The following is an 8,993-nucleotide window of genomic DNA, read 5'->3' on the forward strand; positions in this document are numbered from 1 at the left end:
GTGATTTTGCCCACTTGACTCTCTCGAGACCAAATGGGTAGGCAAATTAGATCAAGCAACTAGGGTTCAAGTAGGGTGATTACTCTCTCGAGGTTTAACCCGTAAATTGGGACTATCATTTCTTATGAGTCCATCCCAATTCCTTGTTGGGTCAATTTTGGAGACTTAGACTCTCTTTCTCAAGAAGAGTCAAATCCACAAAGCACAAATCAGTGTTTGCAACCACCAATTTATAGATTAAAACATAAAATCAACCCAAATAGCAAACACCCATAGTCAATCTATCCCTAGATGGCAACACCCATCAAATACCCACACTAGGGTTGAGCCACAACCCTAGCTAATGGGTTTAGCTACTCATGCTTGAAGGAGAAAATGAAGAAATAGATGAAGAACAAGACATATTAATTAAATACTAAATTAAAGTACAAGAATCTATCATTAATTTGAAGCTAAGATGCCAAAAATGGCTACAAAATGAGTCTCACGAGCGCAGCTCAAAATCTGGAAATAACTGATGACCTAAAAATGGTAAAATGTTCTATTTATACTAGGCTGGAAAAGCTAGACAAAAATACCCCTACGGGGTCAGCGCAGGCCGCATGAAATGGACCGCGGCCGCACTGGGCTCTTTGACTTCAATTTTGAGCTCTCTGAACTTGGCCTCCGCGGGCCGCGTAAAATGGACCGCGGTCGCAGAGGAAGCTGGCGCGGTCTGCACAATCATGACCGCGGACCACATGGCTTGGATTGGGCATAATTCCATCTCTCTGAATCTCTTGTCCGCGGACCGCACAAAAAGGTAGTGCGGCCGTGGAGCCTTCACCGCGGACCGCGCTATGTGTACCGCGATCGCATCGCCTGAAGCCTGGTTTTGCCAACTCTTTGAACCATCTAGTGCGGCCGCATTCGACTTTGTGCGGTCTGCACTGGGCTTGTTTGCCCTCAGTTTACTAGGTCTTTGATACTTGAGCAGGTTTCACTCCTTTTGAGCCGATCCTTGACATTTTGTCACTTTGTCGATCAAACCTGCAATCAAGCACAACTTATGAGCCTTGGGACTATTTTGTAACAATTTATATTCAAAGCATAGGCAAGTAGGAGCATAAAACACGTTAAAATCCCTACTTATCAACTCCCCCAAACTTAAGCCTTTGCTTGTCCTCAAGAAAACAAAATAAGACCCATCCCTTAAGGTAAAATCCAAGAATTTCCAGCTATCCTAGAGTAACCTCAATAAGCATCAATTGGGACTAACAATTGCCCTCAATACGAATGAATCATCAATAACATTTAACCTTTGAAAAACCATGGATCAAGTGTGACACAAGAGCATCAAGAGTTGACTCAACACATCAAAGAACTCTTTCAATTACTTTGGTCATTGTGGAACCCAAACTCACACATCCTCAACTCTCCCTAAGCAAACCTCACCTTTAGAATAGTGGCACACAAAACGAGGTTAATGGGAATTCACTCATCTCTCTCAAGGAAAGGTCACAAGTCCGGCTCTAGGTACCATATGCTTGCCCCTTATGTAAGTATCCACTAATGTAAGCTTCATTCAACTCAAGATCATATAGGGCTTTTTGTGGAGTCATTGTGAAGGCTTTTGGTTCAGGGTAGGAAATGTTTTGGTCTAAGTGGGTTCCATCTTCCCTTAAGCACTTCTTTTGATTCATTTGGCACAGTTCACTTGACTCTTTGAGTCATTTCACCTCTTTTCAAGGGGTTAGAGAGACACATTGTCACTCTTTCTTATGCATTTCAAACCTTTTTCTCCTTTTTTTCAACTTTCCACACCTTTCTTTCTTTTTCACTGCTTTTCTTGAATCCCTTTTTATTCTTTTTGACATTGAACTTTCTTTTTGTCTTTTTGCTTTTCTTTCTTTTTCATTGCCTTTCCTTTTCTTCACGTTTGTGCCTTTTTACCACTTTGTTGCACTCCTCGTCTCTCCCCCCAAACTTATACTTTTGCCATGTGCTCAAGGAAAGATCGGGTGCCAAAAGAGGGTATCTTTTAGAATGGGTATAGGCTTGTAACATGGTTCTTGAAAGAAAAAGGTCTAAGGCTCAAAAGGGTTAACTAGGGGTCATATCCTTGGTAGGCTATGGAATTTGTTCAACTATCATTTGGATTAAGGAGAGCCTATAATCACTTCCTAAGTTAAATTTCACTTAAGATTTCGCCTCAACAAACATTCAGGGCAAGTTCTAGACCAATGGCTCGGGACTTGGACTCGCAATTCGATTTCTCACCACACAAGCTAGGGGACTGCTAAAGATATAGAGTCGGGGGCCCACAATGACCTTAGATACGATTTGAGCACACAATGGTCCCGAAAAACCACTTGATAATTATCGGCCAACGCAAGAGTCTCAAGGCCACAACTTTCACCATCCTAAACACAACATTTTTTCTTTGACCATGGGATCAAAGGCAAATGTGCTAGGCCCAAGTGAAGCGTTGCTTGAGGTACCCTTAACCATAAGCTACCAAAAATAAAATAAAAAACAAAAACGGACTCAAACCCTTAAAAAGGTTGTCACGCCATCTATCATTGGGAAGAGCCTCCCAGTTCACACAATACTCCACCTTTGGAAAGAACCGTGGCATTAAGAAAACCAAAGGCTTATTAAAAGCGTCAAAATAAAACAAAAAGCTACGAGCCTATATAAGAAGCTAAAAACGAAATTTTTGTACGAAAAATAGAAAATAGAATGAATATGTACAAACGGGGAATGAATATACAACGGGGGAAGAATATATACAATAATGTAACTTTATATACAGACCCAAAGGAAGATAAAAAGTACGATGAAAGTAACTAAATGTAAAGTTATATACAGACCAACTGAAAAATCAAAAAATCAAAAAATTGTATCAATATTTACAGCCATCCAAAAATGAAGGGCGCACCCCCTCGAATAAAAGTTGGCATTGTCCCCAATGCAACTAACAAAATAAGCACCGAAATGTAATAAGTAAAGGATATGAAGACTCCCTAAGCCTCGTCCGTCTGCATAGGATCATGAGTGGTCCCCGGGTCCTCTGTATGCGCAGGAACCTCAAACTGGTTCCCGATCTACTGCTGCTCAGCTGCTGGGACTAGGGCCTGGACCTGGACGGGCTGAATATCAGGAACATCCTGTGGCTAACTGGAGGAAACCTCCAGTGGGTCCGCCAACTGGATGATCGCCTCATCTGCACTGGGGACCTTCCTTTTCTTCCTAGGAAGCCTCTGTGTCTGCTCCTGCTATGGCTCTGCTGTTGGTGCTGCTGCTGGAGCTGGATCCTCAAATAGCAAGTCTAAGGGCAGCTGGTCTGCCTTCAACTTGTCCACCTCTGCTCTAAGCTCCTTCACAGACTCCTTGGAAGCCCGTGTTTTGCGCAGTTTCCTGTGCTCCCTGGCAAGCTCCTTCAGAGCCTTGCCGTGTGAATCCACCACCTTAGACAAGGCATCCTAAGTACTGATGATCTTTTCTTGGTTCTCCAGGATCTTCTTCAATGTGTCCTCAATGGACTGTGGAATCTGTACTGGCTGTGGTGCTGACTGAGCCGCAATGGTAGAAGACAGTGTAGACAACTTGGATGATGCAACTGACATCCAGTTGTTCAAGCTATGAAGTGCCTGGCTCAGCTGGTGGGCAGTGATAGGATGGGCCTGGGAAGATGGAATCCCCGGGCCAGCTGAAGTAGAAGGACCAGCAGTAGTGGAAGGTCCCGGAGGCAACTCAACAGTAGTGGAGGCAGGCTCAATGGAGGGCTCTACCGCAACCGGCTCTTCAGACTGGCCAGTTGGAGCAGAGGCGGACGGCTTGTAATTCTCGTCCTTGGGGTTGTCTGGCCCCTTCAAACTGTACCACCAAAACGGAGCCACAGGGTTGACCTTGATATCAAAATCTCTCTTCTCCACCTTTAGGTCCCGGAAATACATAGTGAGGGTGTTGGGAAAAGGATAGTTTCGGTCATGCTCAATCCCCACTGCAGAAATGACACGGGACATCACATTGCCCATGTTGATAGGATAGCCCGCCATAATATATGCAACAAGAACAGCCCGGGCAAGTGGAATAGTCTGATCATGGGTAGTGGGGTCAAGTCGACTGCACACAAACGTCAACCACCCCCTATCCTCAAAGTTAAAGGTCTTACGAGAAATTTTGGTCCCTGCTTGCAACCACTCTGGAACAGTACCCGGAATTGCCAGGTATGAAGCTAACCACGGACGAACCTCTTCGCCCATTGCCAACTTTTCATTGTAAAGGGTCTCATCTTCGTCATCGAACCCCAAGTATTCATTAAGTGCCTTCCCAATAAATACCACCTTTTTGTTCCGCACTTTGGTCACTTTAGTGCCCTTCAAGATGTGGGCCACATTGCTATAGAACTCCTTGACCATGTGCTCATTTGCCTTTACACATTCACTCCGAAAATGCGCCCAACCCACTCGAGTGTGAAACTGTCTATGCACATTTGGGTGTAGGGGAAGAAGGTCTCGCTCAATAAAACTCCTCTCAAGGATCAGCTTTCGTATTGGCCACCATTCCCTAAACTTATGGAACGCTACCTGGCTGACGAACCTATCCTCCCAAGCTGTGGGATTTCTAGTTCGGTCAACACCCCAACCTGAGGTTCACCACCTCCCTGTGCCTCCTTCTCGCCTCCTTCTGCACTCTCCCCAGACAAAGAAGTTGTGGGGGAGGTGGATTATTCCCCACTACCGGATGCCGAGCCCTCAGATGACTCATTCATAACATTGATTGGCTGTCGGACAGTGGGTGATGGCGGAGGAGTATCATCAGTCAAACGAAAGTCGGTGACGATGTGAGTTGGGACTGAGTATGAGGAGATGTCTTGAGAGGGCACATACTCACTCCCCGAGGAATGGGAAGCAGTTCTATCTGCGTCTTTTATCAGCTTGCGGGTATGTTTTATGTTTTTCCGAGCCTGGGGAGTGAGTTTGACTACTCTCTTTCCTTTGCCCCCTCGGGAGGAATCACCTCTCCCGGGTTATTTTGTTCCTTTGCCACCTTGTTGTTTAACCATTATCTGCAATTACACATATCTAGCTTTGTTAGTATCAGCATAGGCAGTGAATCACTTGTGGAAAATGAATTGCAAAACAGAAGCCAACAGTTGCAGAAAAAGGTTGCAGAAACAGTGCACCGCGGCCCGCACAAAAAGGAGTGCGACCGCACTAGTATAAGGTCACCCAAACATACTCTCTGAATCTCACCACCGCGGCCCTCACAAAAAGGTACCGCGGCCGCGGTGGGCCAGTGCGGACCGCACAAAATGGAGTGCGGCCGCACTGGACTATGGACACCTCTCTAAATCTTATCACCGCGGTCCGCGAAGAGTGGTAATGCGGCCGGGGGAAGCCACCGCGGCCGCACAATCACGACCGCGGTCCGCGGTGGATGTCCAATCCTGGCACTGAGTTAGGGTTTCCAATTTTTTCAAATTTGTTCAAGTGTTTACCTATAGTTTGTCCCTACTCAATGACCCAGTTCAACAAGTTCACTAAACACAAAAAAACCAACATTTACACTAACCTAAGCTAACAATTAAAGACAAATGGGAAGAAAAAGAAGCTATGGGCTACTGGACATGAAAATAAAATGAAATTATAAAATTAAAGAAAGAAAAATGGATGAAATGTTACTAGATATTGATAAGGAGTGAAGACACACAGAGCAAATAAGCTATTACGCGGAAAGGAGAAGATGAACAGTGATTTTTAGTCTCTGAGAGTTTAGGGTTCGAAAAGGGTAAAAGGAGACCCTTGAGGTCTATTTATAGAAAAAGGTGTGGGACCCAGTCTTACCTACCAGCGCGACCGCACAGAACGGACCGCGGACCGCGCTGGGTTTGTTTAGAAGAAGCTTGAGAAGGCAACCTCCGCGGTCCGCACAAAGAAGACCGCGACTGCGGAGGTCCACCGCGGACCACACTAAATGGAATGCGACCGCGGTGGCAAACTTCAGAGAGCACCTCACTTGATTTTCACCAGTGCGGACCGCACAAAGTGCAATGCGGCCGCACTGGCAACTTCAGAGACTGTTCAATTATTCCAAAATGTTTGGCACTGCATCAACACAATCCCTACAATATCTCACAACCAATTAGTCCAAAAATCAAACCTAAACTACAAAGAAAATCAAAGAAAACAAGAAGAAAAAGACATGGGTTGCCTCCCAAGAAGCGCCTGATTTAACGTCGCGGCACGACGCATGTTACAATCACATCACTTCAAATCAAGAAGCGCCACCACGTAGCTCTCATCAAGCTCTCCAAAAAGCAATAATAGGCACGCCCAGCAAGTTGGGTTAGCATCCGATCAATGAATGGCAAGGGATAAAGATCCTTGCGGGACACTCTGTTCAATTGCCCATAGTTTATGCAACCTTGCCAACCTGTGACTATTCTTGTCGGAATCAACACATTATGAGGATATGTCACCATTGTATGCACTGCATCATTTAATCTTCGTTGATCTCCAAGAAAGGCGTTGCATCATCCTCCAAGATAATTTCGGGCTTAAAGATTGTGGGGCTGAGGTGTGGAAGAAGTGGTTTTAACACCAACACCGGTGGCTCCTTAATTGTTGGCTTTGTTGGTGGAGTTTCCCAGGTTGCAAAAGTTTCCAGGTTTTCAAGATCCAAAGACAATTTACTGGGCTCACAAGATTCCATAACATGTAGAGCATTGACACACTCCACTCGGCTTGCAGCATCATTGACATCAAGATTAAATAGCACGGCCTCAAGGGGGTTAATCATGGAACTTGTATCATCCACAATCACAGCTGTTACAAGGTCTACAAATGAGCACACTTCGGTGCGATTGGGTTGCTTCATAGACTTGCAAACATTAAAGACAACCTTTTCATCACCCACTCTAAAAGTTAGTTCACCCGCTTCAACATCAACCAATGCCTTCCCCGTTGCAAGGAAAGGTCTCCCTAGAATAATAGGGACCTCATAGTCCACCTCACAGTCCAAAATCACAAAGTCCGCAGGCAAGATAAATTTGTCCACCCGGACAAGCACATCATCTACTATACCTAGAGGACGCTTCATTGATCTATCTGTCATTTGTAATCTCATGGAAGTTGGTCTTAGTGGCCCAATACCGAGGGTCTTGAAAACTGAGAAGGGCATTAAATTGATGCTTGCCCCAAGATCACATAAAGCTTTGGCAAAGTCTGCACTACCAATGGTGCAAGGGATAGTGAAAGCACCAGGATCCTCTAATTTCGGGGCCATTGAATGTACTATGGCACTAACTCGGTGGGTCATCTTGATAGTTTCACAGTCCATTGATCTTTTCTTTGTAACCAAATCCTTCATGAATTTACCATAANGGTACTACCCATTTTTGGCATACGGTAATTGCACTTGGTCAGGCAGGGCTAATGATGAAGCTAGAGCAGCTAAAGCATCAGCCTTCTTATTTTCTTTCCTTGGCACATGCTGAATGGTCACATCACCGAGCCACCCCATCAACTTTTTAGCGTAATCATGATATGGGCGTAGTTCAGGCTTCTTAACCTCGTAACTACCCAAAAGCTGATTGACCACTAACTGGGAGTCACCAAAGACTTGCAATTGCAATTGCTTCATATCAATGGCCATTTCGAGCCCAAGTATTAATGCTTGATACTCAGCAACATTGTTGGAACAGAGTTGTGTCAAGGTGAAGGAGTAGGGCAAGACTTCACCTTGGGGAGTGACAAATACTATGCGAGCCCCAGCTCCCCCACGATGCGCAGCACCATCAAAGTACATCTTCCATGGAGGTTGAACTTCAACGACCATTGCGTCCTCATCAGGTAGTTCATCAGTTAGCTCCCAGTCATCAGGTATCGGATGATCTGCCAAGAAGTCTGCCAATGCTTGTCCTTTTACAACCTTTTGAGGGATGTACAAAATCTCGAATTGTTGAAATTGGAGGTACCATCTCGCTAGTCGATCACTAAGAACAGGTTTTGACATCACGAACTTGATGGGATTTGTTTTAGAAACAAGACGGACAACATGAGCTTGAAAGTAGTGCTTTAACTTTTGAATTGAGAAGACTAGCGTTAAACACAACTTTTCAATTGGCGAATAATTCAACTCGTTAGGTGTCATCATCCTGCTCAAGTAGTAAAGAGAGTTTTCTTTCCCCTCACTATTTTCTTGGGCCAACAGTGCTCCAACAGACCTTTCCTGCGCCGCAATGTATAGTATCAATGGCTCTCCTGGTATAGGAGCTGCTAAAACTGGAGGCTTCATCAAGTAGGTTTTGATACTTTCGAAGGCATTGCTACAAGCTTGATCCCACTTGAAAGGAACGCCTTTCTTCATGAGGTGACTAAATGGTTGGCACCTCCCACCCGGGTTTGATATGAATCTTCTAAGGTATGCTAGCTTTCCTTGCAGACTTTTCAATTCATGGATATCTCGAGGCTCATGCATTTTCAAAATGGCATCCACTTTGGCTTGATCAATTTCGATCCCTCGATGTCGGACAATGAAACCAAGGAACTTTCCAGAAGTAACTCCAAATGCACATTTCAACGGATTCATCCTAAGTTGGTACCTCCGGAGCAATTCAAATACCATCCTCAAGTCTTTCATGTGGTCGCCCTTCTCTCTTGATTTCACCACCAAGTCGTCAACATAGCATTCGACATTCTTGTGGAGAAGATTGTCGAAAATATTCTGCATAGCCCTTTGGTAAGTAGCACCAGCATTCTTCAAGCCAAACGGCATTACCTTGTAGCAATAAATACCCTTGGGGGTGCGAAACGCAGTAAGCTCTTCATCTTTTGGTGCCATGCGAATTTGGTTATAGCCCGACGAACCGTCCATGAAAGACATTGCCTCGTAACCAGTAGTAGCATTGATCATCAGCTCTGGAATAGGAAGCAGGAATTCATCTTTGGGACACGCATTATTGAGGTCCCTGAAGTCAACGCATACTCGAATCTGGCCATTCTTCT

The sequence above is a fragment of the Nicotiana attenuata genome, unplaced genomic scaffold (genome assembly GCF_001879085.1).
Source record: "Nicotiana attenuata strain UT unplaced genomic scaffold, NIATTr2, whole genome shotgun sequence".
NCBI classification, from domain to species: domain Eukaryota; kingdom Viridiplantae; phylum Streptophyta; class Magnoliopsida; order Solanales; family Solanaceae; genus Nicotiana; species Nicotiana attenuata.